The sequence below is a fragment of the Alligator mississippiensis genome, chromosome 2 (assembly GCF_030867095.1).
Source record: "Alligator mississippiensis isolate rAllMis1 chromosome 2, rAllMis1, whole genome shotgun sequence".
Lineage (NCBI taxonomy): Eukaryota > Metazoa > Chordata > Crocodylia > Alligatoridae > Alligator > Alligator mississippiensis.
The window spans coordinates 214,112,187-214,124,117 of record NC_081825.1 but is presented as its reverse complement, the minus strand read 5'-3'; the positions used below and the strand labels follow the sequence as shown (position 1 = coordinate 214,124,117).

The 11,931-nt window shown below is 41.7% G+C and overlaps 1 long non-coding RNA gene across 1 annotated transcript; it reads right to left on the bottom strand.

The window, feature by feature from the left end:
- Nucleotides 1-968: 968 nt before the first annotated feature.
- LOC132248723 (uncharacterized) lies at nucleotides 969-9,923 on the bottom strand. The gene is made up of 2 exons (XR_009460071.1): nucleotides 9,710-9,923; nucleotides 969-5,912 (listed from the first exon to the last, which is right to left on the bottom strand). It is a non-coding gene; the product is annotated as an uncharacterized LOC132248723 (long non-coding RNA).
- Nucleotides 9,924-11,931: the final 2,008 nt, after the last annotated feature.

The window sequence follows — 11,931 nt, the reverse complement described above, 5'->3', positions numbered from 1 at the left end:
GGTAAATCCGATATCTTTTATTACCCCAAAAACCTTGTTTGCCTATGTCCTTTGACCAACACATTTACAACCTACACTCCTGAGCATAGGTGACTGGTAGGAGGACTACGGGGGGTGGGGGGGACACGTGCCCCCCCTGAGATTGGCCACTGCCGCCACCAGCTTCTGCAGGCAGTTGCCGCTCGCCACCCCACCACCGCTGCCAGCTTTTGCGGGCAGTCACCGCTTGCCACCCTGCCGCCATCGGCTTATGCGGGCAGTTGCTGCTCACCCCCACACCCTTGCTGCCACCACCTCCGGCTTCTGTGGGTGCTCACTGCTTGCCACCCCGCCACCATCGCTGCCACCCACAAACTGTGCCCTCCCCGCCCCCCCAGCTCCCCCCAAGTCTCAGGAGGCACCAGTCACCCATGCTCCTGAGATATGAATAAGGCACTTTAGGATCCTTATGTGGATGGCACAATAGAAAGGCAGACAGTATTGTTGTTGTTGTTATTATTATAATATCATATTAATTAGCTCCCTCCAGGATCTCAAAGGCAAATAAAACTCTTCACTACTTCTCTGACTGCTTCCCCTCCCCTCCTTACACCTTGCTTTCCCGTAGACACCCATATTAGTCATTAAATCATGGGAGTGCTATTTTGAACAGGAAGATTGAAGTTTCACACTGACAAAAAAATTCTCATATGACTCATATGGTGTGAAAGGGTCACTGGATGTCATTCAGCTAAAATTTCCCTAATTGCTATGAACATGGTCTATGTTTAAAGAAAAAATCAGAGGAAATATCTAATCACATTCCATAAAACAGTATTACAACATTTCAGAGTAATTTTCCACAATAGCTTTGCCTAAAATAGTATACTATGGATCATTAGCCATTATTGTTAATCACTGTAATTTTTTTTTTATAATGATGTTCTGAAAGACGAAGGTTGTATAAAGGAATTAGGCTTAGGTCTTGCTGCAGTCCAGAGATTTTATTGTTTCAGTCTGAGGTTGTATTAAAATATTCCAAAACCAAATGGCAGCAATTTGGTTTGTAATGAAGACATTTGTGGCAACGATTTAAGGGTGAAGTTAGTTCATTAGTTGTAGTTGCTAAACAAATATTTACTGGCATAATCAAACAGGTGAAGCAATGCAGATGAACACAGGATCATTTTGAATTAATACTGTATCACTGTAAAACACAAACATGGACAAATAGGATTGATGCTCTTCCTACCTGTAAATATGCGCTGTAAAGATTCATTACAATCTTCTTCTTACATTTCATTGTATGCTTGAAAACTGCTATTTTGAAGTTCAGTATGTGTGTGTGTGTGCATGTGCTCGCGCACACACACACACAACTTTATGTATGTGATACTGGGTACTGAGAGCTGCAAATTGATTTGACAGGGAATACCAGTTAATTTACTAGGCATTAGAACAATTGTTGGTTTTTGCCAATAATATAAAATGGTTGTTTTAGACTCATAAAATGACTCCTTAGAGCTTTGAAATAACACTGCTGAGGTGAAAAATTTTTTTTCACCTGTAAGCCTGGACCTATCGGGACCAGTACTTTAATATTTTTCAAATTGTTTCTTAACAATATTTATTTCTATAACTATTTCTCATAAGACTAAACAGACATGGCTAGGTTCTTCCATATTTTTTTCGTTCTTAGGTTCTGACCTGTCCCTAAGTGGCATAACTCCCTTTGAATTCAAGAGAAGTTGAATCAAGTATATGCTACAGGGACTTTGTCTTAGTATACTGTGCAATATGTTTGCTATTAGCCATTAAGTAATGTTATATCTTTTTCACTTTTTCTGACTTTCTGTTTTGCTCTTGTCCATTTCTGTTTACTAATAACACGCTACCAGGCTATAAATGATATAATACATTGGGGTAATTTGGGGAAGGGTTCATTAAGTCACTTTTTTCTTGATTTTATTATATTTTTTATTAACTTGTGTAAGTCAGGTGGAACAATGTGTATCTTTGCACTGACTAGTCAGAGTAATAGCAATTATTAGCATGAGAATTTTCTTTGGCTTTTAATGAAAACACTTTCTGAGGTAGTGGCATGCTCTGTCCTGACTTTAAAGGATTCATTTTCTGTAACTTTTTCTTTTGGCTACAAGATAGTGGACACACAAGCCTCAGAACCCCAACATTAAACCTCAGAAGTACTATTTGATTTTTGATAGCACAGTCACTATGAAACTTTAAGGATATTATCATCATTTTACTGTTTTACAAGGCAGTAATCCAGATCCCTCAAGATAAACTATAAAGCCAGATTATTGAAAGGGGAAGGCTGTGCATTGCTATTTGCTCTGCAAGTTGTTTTAAAACATAACATTTAAAATTGTCATTGAAATCATGGACTACAGACTGGAGAGAAGCTCAATGAGGGCAAGATGCTGTACCTAACTCAGTGCATTGTCCTCATGCATAGAGTCAATAAGTTACTAATGGGAGAAAATATTGCAGGATCTTATAAGTGGGAATTAATGAATATATGTTGGGTGGTGTCATAATGGTAAATGGTAAAATTCTGGCTAGAGCAGGTCATGCAAAACAGAGCACGCACTCAACTATTTAATGGTTGATATGTAGTGGCGAATGTTGTAGCATTGAGACAGTACAGGAAACATTCAGACTCAGGAATGTCTACTGAAGAACTTGGGTATCGAATAAAGTGTTTTTATTTCAGAAAAATCTACGGCTTCCCAACATAGTTTAGGGAAAGATGTGGCATGAAGTGTGAAATTATCTGATTGTATGTTGCCATATATGACACTTAAAAATTTAGAGCAGTATTTTAATATTTCTTAAGAGTGTCAAATAATTTTATGTGCCATGGCTTGAATATGCTCAGTTTGAAATTTCTTAAAGGGGTTTGATTTTTGGAAGGTGTATATGCAGTGCTTAAAGAAATTAGGCTCTTTTTAGATACCTGAAAGTCTTGCCCACAGAATTCTGGACATTAAACAAGTTCAGTGCTGTAACACTATTGAAATGAATGCAGAAATTTCACCTGGGAGGAACATATATAATTTTTGTATCCTTTTCCACTAAGTTAAAGGTCTGAGGAGCTTTTATAAAACATACGTTTGTTGGGCTAGAAACTTTTTTAAAGCTTTAGGATGAAAGTTTGAATTCTATACTGCATTCCTTTTGGGAAGCAGAGTGAACACTTGTTTTCTCCTGAACTTATTTTTTGGATTTCATGAAGCCATTCTGGGTTGCAAGCAGCAGTGTTGTACCATAACATACATTTGTGGATGGGGCAAAGGAAAATAAATTGAATAGGTAAATGGGAAATAGGTAATCACATAACAGATTTAATTGCATTACTGTTCAAATGGATAGAGCTTTTAGAGATGCAGTACCCTGGACATTGCCAATACATGAAATGTGATTTATATGCAGTTTACAGAAATGAATTTCCTCGGGGTTGATTCATCTCTTGCTTGCTCTGTTGTAAATCAAGAGTAACTCCATCGAAATCTATGCTGTTACACTGGCCTAAAATCTTTATAAGTGAGGGGAGAATCCGGTGAATGATGAGCTTTGCTGCATTGGTTTAAACTAATCTTTCTGTAGACAATTGGAAAAACATATTTGCTGCTGTTTTGGCTTAAGATTGCCACAATCCTCTGGATGCTCATTAGGTTGCTGTATTTGGGGCTGAAAAAGATAGACATGCATGCTTTATGTTTTGTGAGTCTGAAGCCACATACAGGTGTTACGTTCGACAGTAGTAATTGCCAGCATACGAGCATTCATTCAGTTCCTCACTGAGGTAATATGCCCCAGTTGTGAGAAGGGTCATCCACCCTGATACCTGGAAGATCTCCCCTGCAAGGCTAGTTTCTCTTGCTAGCATGAACACCTGTACCCTTGACTCCTCCCCAGATCAGCAAGACATTTCCCCACAGCTTAACTCTTTCCAGTCGGAGAGGAGTTGAGCTACTGGTGGTCCCTCTTCCCCCGCTCCCCTTCCCAAGTTTCCTGAGAACTGGAGGACCCCATTCTGGGGAAGATGTGGAGAGCAGCAGCATCTAGATTCTTCCTGAGCACTCTAGGAGTCAAGCTATAGCCTCCCCCATACACTGTCCCCAAATTGGGTGGGACCCCAGTCTGGGGAGGATGTGGGGGCATTTGCCTAGAGCTGGAGTTGTCCCATGCTCAGAAGGAGTTCAGTTGCTGCTTCTGTCCAAGCCTTCCCCTGACCAGACAACCCCAATCTGGAGAAGGCATGGGGAATAGGAGAGAGGGATGTCTACAGACTGGAATGCCTGTATGATCCCTCTCTTGGGAAGATATCTGCCTCTGCAGAGTTCCCAGAAATGTTCAGCAGTAGAAACGCACACCTGTCTATGACCCAAATCAGACAGCGCATCTGGCTCTGCATTTCTAAAAACTCTCCAGGCATTGACCCTCTGCATGCTTTCCTGCGAGAGCTCAGACGCTGTGATCAGCTGCACGAGCCTTTGAAGCTAGTACTAGCTATTCCAGATTCTCCAGCAGTTTAATCATCTTCTCTTCCAGATCTCCTCTCCTTGTGGGCTGTCTGGTTTACATGGGGCCCCTTCAGGGGACTGTGATAGCAGAAGCAAATACATGCCCAAACTTTTCAAAAATCTTTTTACTTTACCACTTGAGACCATGGTTTCCCCAAACTTGGGGGGTGCAACTCTCCGTGTAAGGGTGAATTGCATAAATGTTGCACATGCACAAAAGTGTCAAATGAGATTTGGCAGCTGGAGTAGGGGCACATAAGGGGCCAGCTTTGCTGCGCTGGGATGTAAACCCCAGAAGTTAGGGAAACACTGCTTTAGGCCATATCAGATGTACATCAAAACAAAAGCAACATAGAGATGCAGACAAACCAATGAAATGCCTGCATGCCATCCTGCTTCACTATTTTTACATCCTTGAGCCAGTTTGGGTCTGTCTTCTTAGGCTTCTAGTTACCCTGTTCCCTCATTTACGACTTTTCTTGAACATGGATTTCTATGTCTTTCCCCTCCAATCCGCTTCACTGGTCCTTAATTGAACTTGCAGACAAACCAAACCAAGCCAACCTCTTCCTACTGGAGCCTCTGCCTTTATTCCTCCCTTGTCTTTTTAAAACTTCTGTCATCATATGCCTGTCTGGGATTTTATTTTTAATTCTCTACTTCTGCCTCCTTTTCATCAATCTTGTGTTCTTCAAGTCCAGAGCCATTACAGCTAATGACTTTTTGTTTATTCTGCAACTTTTTCCTGGTAGCGTCACCTAACTCACTACACTTGGAGGTGTTCTGTAATAGTGCTTTCCCAAAATTACCTAGAATTCATATATCGTACATAGGCAGATTTTTCCAAATCATCACTTCCGTGTGGAAGATTTTTAAAAGAAGATATATACAAAACATTTTTCATGATCTGATTTTTCTCTGTGAAATCTTCATTCTGTGTTGCCAGTAATCCCTTGTTTCCTCTGCCAAGCGGCACTGCCATCCATGTCAGAAGGCTGCTAATACAAGTTAAAAATACTGGAGCAGCAAGGATATCACTGTGATCATTCCAAGCTTAGCAGTTTGCACTATTTACTGGCTTTGCCATTTTTAGAGCCCTTTATTTTTCCCCCCCCCAAAGCTGTAGTGGAAGTGGTAAGATTCTATACAGAATTCATGGATACAGTCATGCTGAGAGCAGATGGTCCATTCTTGGAGACGGTCCCAAACGATGGATTACTCATCTGATGCAGAATGATGTACCAGAAAATTGCAGATTCAGTGTGACCGACCACTCTTTGACTTCTTAATGCTTTGAGTCTTTTTACTTCAGGGTTTTTCTTTTTCATTATTTTGCCTGGTGGTTTTGAAGAATTCTCCAGTACAATGGTACATGTTCAGTCAAAGCTGGAAAGATATTTATCATTTAAAAGTGAAACCTTTAAACACATCTACAGATGGGGGGTGAGGGAAATACTCAGGATACAATTTATTGTTGACAGCACAATATAGTCAATTTTTCGTTAGAGAATTACCAATTAAAAATTGATTTTGGATAAGAACAAAAAGTTCAGAATGTCTGCTATAAGCGCACAAAATAATGGACTTCTTGACACTTCAAGGTAGAATCATTTATTGTATAGCTAACATTTGAATTTCTCAATGCCATAAACAAGATCCCTTACTGGGTATTATTTCACATTCAGACATGACTTTAACTGTAAAGTCACTTTAATAGGATACTACTATAGCTTGATTTTTTTATAGTAGACAGAATTCAGGGATAGAAGTCTCCTAGAAGGCTGAGAAATTATTTTGAATAACTGATTTCTTTTTAGATGCATAAAGCAAACTTGCTATTTTGGAATTTTTCAGCTTAAGACATCAAAAATTAGACAGGCGGGAGTAACTCAGAGCTAGAAGATGGTCTCGAAGAAGAGCATTTTTTCTCTTTCCCAGTACCCTGATCTGCCACTTCGTTTACACTATTCTCTTCTGTGTGAACAGCTACATGTGCAGAGCTCACCCTGCAGCTGGCCGAGTAAAAACTTCCCTAATCTTTTTTTCAAAGCCAGCTTCTTTTGTTAGTTGCTTGAGGTGTAACAGGGTCATTGTCAACCAGAAGGAATTCTTTCAGAATGAATTGAACTTTCATTGGCCTAGAATCATGATATTCTTAAATGTTAGGAATCAGATGCTTAATTGTGACTTAAATTTGGTGCTTTTGGTAAAATCACATGGCCAGTGGTAAAATGGAGTCTGTTATTTTACATTTATTTGGGGAATTTCAGCTGTTGCTTCACTTTTAGCAAAGTGAACTGGCAACACTGGTCGCACTGATACCCGCAGTTTTTCTGTTCTGTAGCATTCCTGGGGAGTGGGGAGGAAGACATGAAAGTACTGCATTTATTCAGCTATAAGATGACCCTGAATATAAAATGACCATCCCCAATAATTACATTCTATAACAAATTTATAAATTTTCCTATCATATAATTTTCCAGGTATAGAATCTAATTATTGGAGGTTTGCCTTGAATTTGTCCCTCTCCCACCACTATAGTAGGGACAATAAATCGGGGTGGGGGGTGCTTTCCCTTTCCCCGCAACTTCTTCCCCCCTGTAGTTCCTTCCCCTTCTTCCTGTCAAACCCTGCTCTCCCTGAATACATGGAAGTGATGGGCCAATTTGTAAAATGCTGCTCTGTGAAAAGCAAACGCAGAATAGTTTGGGAGACAATAGCTGGTAAGAAGCGAGCAGGTTGGGGTAGTGAAGACAAAGTGGCAGGTCAGAATAATGGGAGAGAAGAAAAACCCACATCTTCAGGACTATGCTCTATGTCTGAATTACTCCTGCCCCTCTCATTTTTAATGTCTTAAGCTGAAAACTTCCAAAATAACAAGTTTGCTTTATGCATCTAAAAAGAAATCGGTTATCCCAAGTAACTTCTTAGCTTTCTATGGGACTTATGTCCCTGAATTCTGTGTCCGCTGTATGAAATCAAACATACAGTAGTATCCCATTAAAGTGACTTTACAGTGAGTCATGTGTGAATGTGAAATTATACCCAGTAAAGGAGCAGCTTTGTATGAATTGTCTTCTTTTCTACACTGGAGAACTCATAACTGCTTCAGTTTCTCCTTTGCCTGATAAAGGGTGTGTGGGCCCGAACACTTGCAAAGCAATGTTTTTACAACTTTATAGGATTAGCATATGTCCAGTTTAAAAAAAAAAAGAGGACACCTTTGGGGGGGCAGGGGGGAGGAGGGCTTTATGATTGTGGCGGGGGGCAGTGATATGCCCATGCCCTACCCCTGTCCCTCGCTTCCAAGCCACAGCCCTCCCAGCCCTGCTGCTAATCCTCATTCCTGACCCACTGTACCCTGCTGCCCCGACCATGCTCATGCCCCACCACTTCCTGTGTGCAGTCCCTAGTCCCTGCTGAGACCCCTTACTCCTGACCTGCAGCCCCCTACCCCTCCAGCCCTGCTGGTGCTTCTCACTCCCAAGATGCACCCCCCGCTAGTCCTGCTGCCCATACAGCTCGCTCGCTCTCACTCTCTCTCTCTCTCTCTCTCTCCCTGCCTGCAGCTGCTGGGGCCTACACGCAGAGCATGCGATGCCCTGACATCCAATTACCTGCCCCTGGCTGCAAGCAGCTCGTTGTTGAGCCAGAGGCAGAGAAAAATCCTGGACATTTACATGCATTTCAAAAACCCACCCAAATGGAGGACAGAGGACCCAAAAAGGGGACATGTCTGGCAAAACCCAGAAGTATGGTAACTCTATGCAACTATTTAGTTGATCTAATAAAAGATATTACATTACCTCTACCAAAAGGGCTTTGTCTGCCTATGTCCTTACACCAACACGGCTACAACCAACAACCCTGGAAGTGAGGGGCAAATTTGAAAACACTGACTGTGAAATAAATATGCCTGTAGTAATTTGCATATAGGAAAATTACTATGGATGCCTGTAGACTTAGTTCATACAGAATTGATGCATTTTACTTTTTTTTTTTTTTTTTTTTTTTAAAAACTGCTGCACGTTTTAGCAGAGGTACACCATAAACATACTTTTAAGCAACACTTTTGTACCTACTTACATATAGTATAAACTATACATAATATTAGTCTAAAGCCAAAAACCTCATGATTTACCACGAAATTAATTGGGCTGGGCCCCAGCAGAGTTAATGGTGTTTCAAGTCATGGTGACCTCATAGCTCAGCTTTGCTCAGTACGTGTGTGTATTCCAGATACCAACTGCCCTTGCCCCCTGGCCCAAGAAAAAAAAAAAAAAAAAAAAAAGGATTTATAAACTAATTTTGCCCCACTCATAACTGGAACTTAGTGTTCTTGTCACGAGTCTTGGGATCCTCCAAAAATTTATATACAGATAAGGCACAGGGCAACCTAGTCTGACTTCACCTCACGGAGGGCAGGACCACACTAATCATATGTGACAGGCTGAGAGAGAGGGTAATAGAGGGATGCTACACAAGCTGTTTGGGACTCTATGTGGTGATCTTTGCGAGACATTTAAGGCTGGTTGTGGCAGTGCACTGTGTGTGCCTGCCACTTTAAGGGCCTGGAGCTGGCAGCCTCCAGGTGCCTGATTAGGGCAGCCATTTTAGACACAAGGGCTGCCTATATAAGCACGGCAATTTGGCTGCTGGAGGCCAGGCATCAACATTGCCTGGCCGTAGGGCTGCTATGAATGATCTGGAGGTAAGGGGGAGCTGTAAGGGGATGGTTAGGAGGCTCCTGGTCCTGGGCATGACCTGAACCTGCACCCTCCTATTCTTGCCCGCCACGACTTTGATGATATGTTTCTTTTGTAGGGAGGCTAACTCTCCTACACTTGGCCACAGTTCTCCTGCTCCAGGTGTCCGGCGTGTCTAGGCTTGTGGGCCTTCTCTATACGCCACCCTTCTCACTGGGGCTCTTCCCTCTGCAAGGCTGCCCCTCTCACTGGGGCTCTTCTGTGGAGCTGGTGTCTGTACCCCCAAACTCCGTGCCCTCACTGGGGCTGGGGTCCTCACTCTATCATGAGTCCCCTATGAGGCCTCCTCCATCCCCTTATAGCCTCACCCAAACCACCAGTGTTAAATAAACTGCAAACACAAACAACAACATAAACACAAGCCCCTGGGCTACAATGCAAACATAAGCCTCCAGCTATAACTAGGCTCAGGCCTACCAGGTTTTCTCTCCTACCACGGTGACCAATGCTGCTCTGGCATTCAGGTTCTCTCTCTTCTGGCCAGGAGTTTCCTCATCCTTCCCTGTTGGTAGGGAACTCCTACTGTCTTTGATGCCCATCAGCAACTGCCTCTGGTCTCAGCTCCACTCCCCCTCATACGAGCCAGGTCTTGCCTCTTATAGCCAGCTGACTGCTGGCAGGTGTGGGTCGTTTGCTGGCTCCTGTTGCCTTGGGAACCAGCACCTGAGGAATCTTCCACACTTTCTCAGTAGCAGGCACCTTAGTGTCCTGCTACACTGGTGAAGAAACCAGAATCATTGGAAATGAGAAAGAAAGGCACAGCTCAGATGTCGAAGTGAAGAGGAAGTAAAAATGTAGGCAGTGTAGCGGCTCACCATGACTTGAAAAAGAGCTAGTACTGAGGGGATCTACATGCAATGGGCACTACCATGTATGTTATTCAGATGGGCTTCACTAACTTATCCTTGTGATAGTTTTATCCAACTGCCCCAGGTAATCCTGCCAGTAGGATGCAGAAACAATCAGCCACTTCTGTGGGACTGCCCTTAGGTCAGAGAAGTGTGGAAGAGAGTATGTGTGCTCCTCCTGGTGGTGACAGGTTTCATAACAATGACCAGAGAAACAGTTCTGTATGGACACTTGACTAACCAGTAAGGGGTCCTGTTAGCCCACTTTGACTGATTCATTTCCTGCTTCAGAAATCCCTTGTGGAAGATCAGGAACTTACTCATAAACAGGCATGCAAACCTCCCAGTCAATGACTGTATTAGAGTGAGCCTGAGTGAGATGTGTTTTATAGTTGTGCTTAGTGTTGGCTGTATTTGATCAACTTCATATTAGTTTCTATTACAGAGCATATGCTACTTTTGGTAGCAGGTTAATGATAGACAATGTATTTAATGTGGTTTCTTTGTATGTGAATGTAAGATGAGGAACTTTTTCCCCAATGCTGAGTGGGGTGGAGGGAGCGGACCTCATCTTATATTCAAGTAAATATGATAAGTGAAACTGTTGATCTCCCCAACTGTGCTGCACCTTCAACTACATTTTATTCTTTTTCCTGGTAACAAAAAATAATTGTCTTTGGCTATGGTGACTGGCTCTCTTATCCAATGGTGAAGCCAACTGAAGCTAGCAAGCAGTGGGTGTGGCTCTAGCATAATAAATATGGTAGCGTGTTGAGAATGACACAAGTTCTATATCAAATACCAAGAAATCACTTGGTACCTTGAATTAAAGGGAATGTGCTTGATTCTACACATTTATTTACGACAGTTTAAGTTCACCAACTTCAGTGGTCTTACAAAACCTTACCAGGGTGAGGGGACAGCCAGGCCTTGGTTTGTCATCAGCTAGCAATAAATTAACTATAATTCCTCAGCTCATGGGGTTCCTATATCTTTGGTTTAGATATACTTTTACTCTAATTGTAATAATAATTATGATACACATCACATTTCTCCAGACAATAATTGTCATAACCATAATTTAAGGGAAATTTAGGTTGGAGATTAGGAGGGACTTTCTGACTAAGAGGAGGGTCAAGCATTGGAACAGGCAACCTAGAAAAATTATGGAATCTCCGTCCTTGGAAGTTTTCAAGAGTTGGTTAGACAGGCAATAGATGGAATAGTCAGGGATGAGCCTTGACCAGGGGACTGGACTAGTTGATCTTGTGAGGTCTCTTCCAGCCCTACTTTCCTATGGTTCTATAATGGTTTGGTGTAACATTTTTATGCAGAGCTGGTTACATTTTTTGTGAAGGAAGTCATCATTTTTTGTTAAAAACTTTGACAAACATTTTTTTTTTTATATATAAACTCTAGTTTAAACATTTATAAACGACATGCCCCCTGTTTTATTTTTTATTGAATACTTCCTTGGCTTATGTTTTAGAGAAGGAATCCCAAATGGAAGAGAGAAATGATATTTTTCTCCCAGAATTCTTGCTGTTGGTATCCCTATTGCTTATGCCATACAAAAGACTGATTTCTTGTTGATTGAGGTTTACAAAGCCATATGCAATAGTAATTCAAGATACCAGTTTGCAATCTTAGAAAGAGCTTGATTTCTTGGATGAGCACAGTTCAGTGGTAACAGATGAGCAATAAAATGAGAACTATGAAGGTTGATCATCCTGTAGGCACAATGGCTTGTATTGCATTTTTTATGCTAGCATATTGTGTACCCAGGGCTTA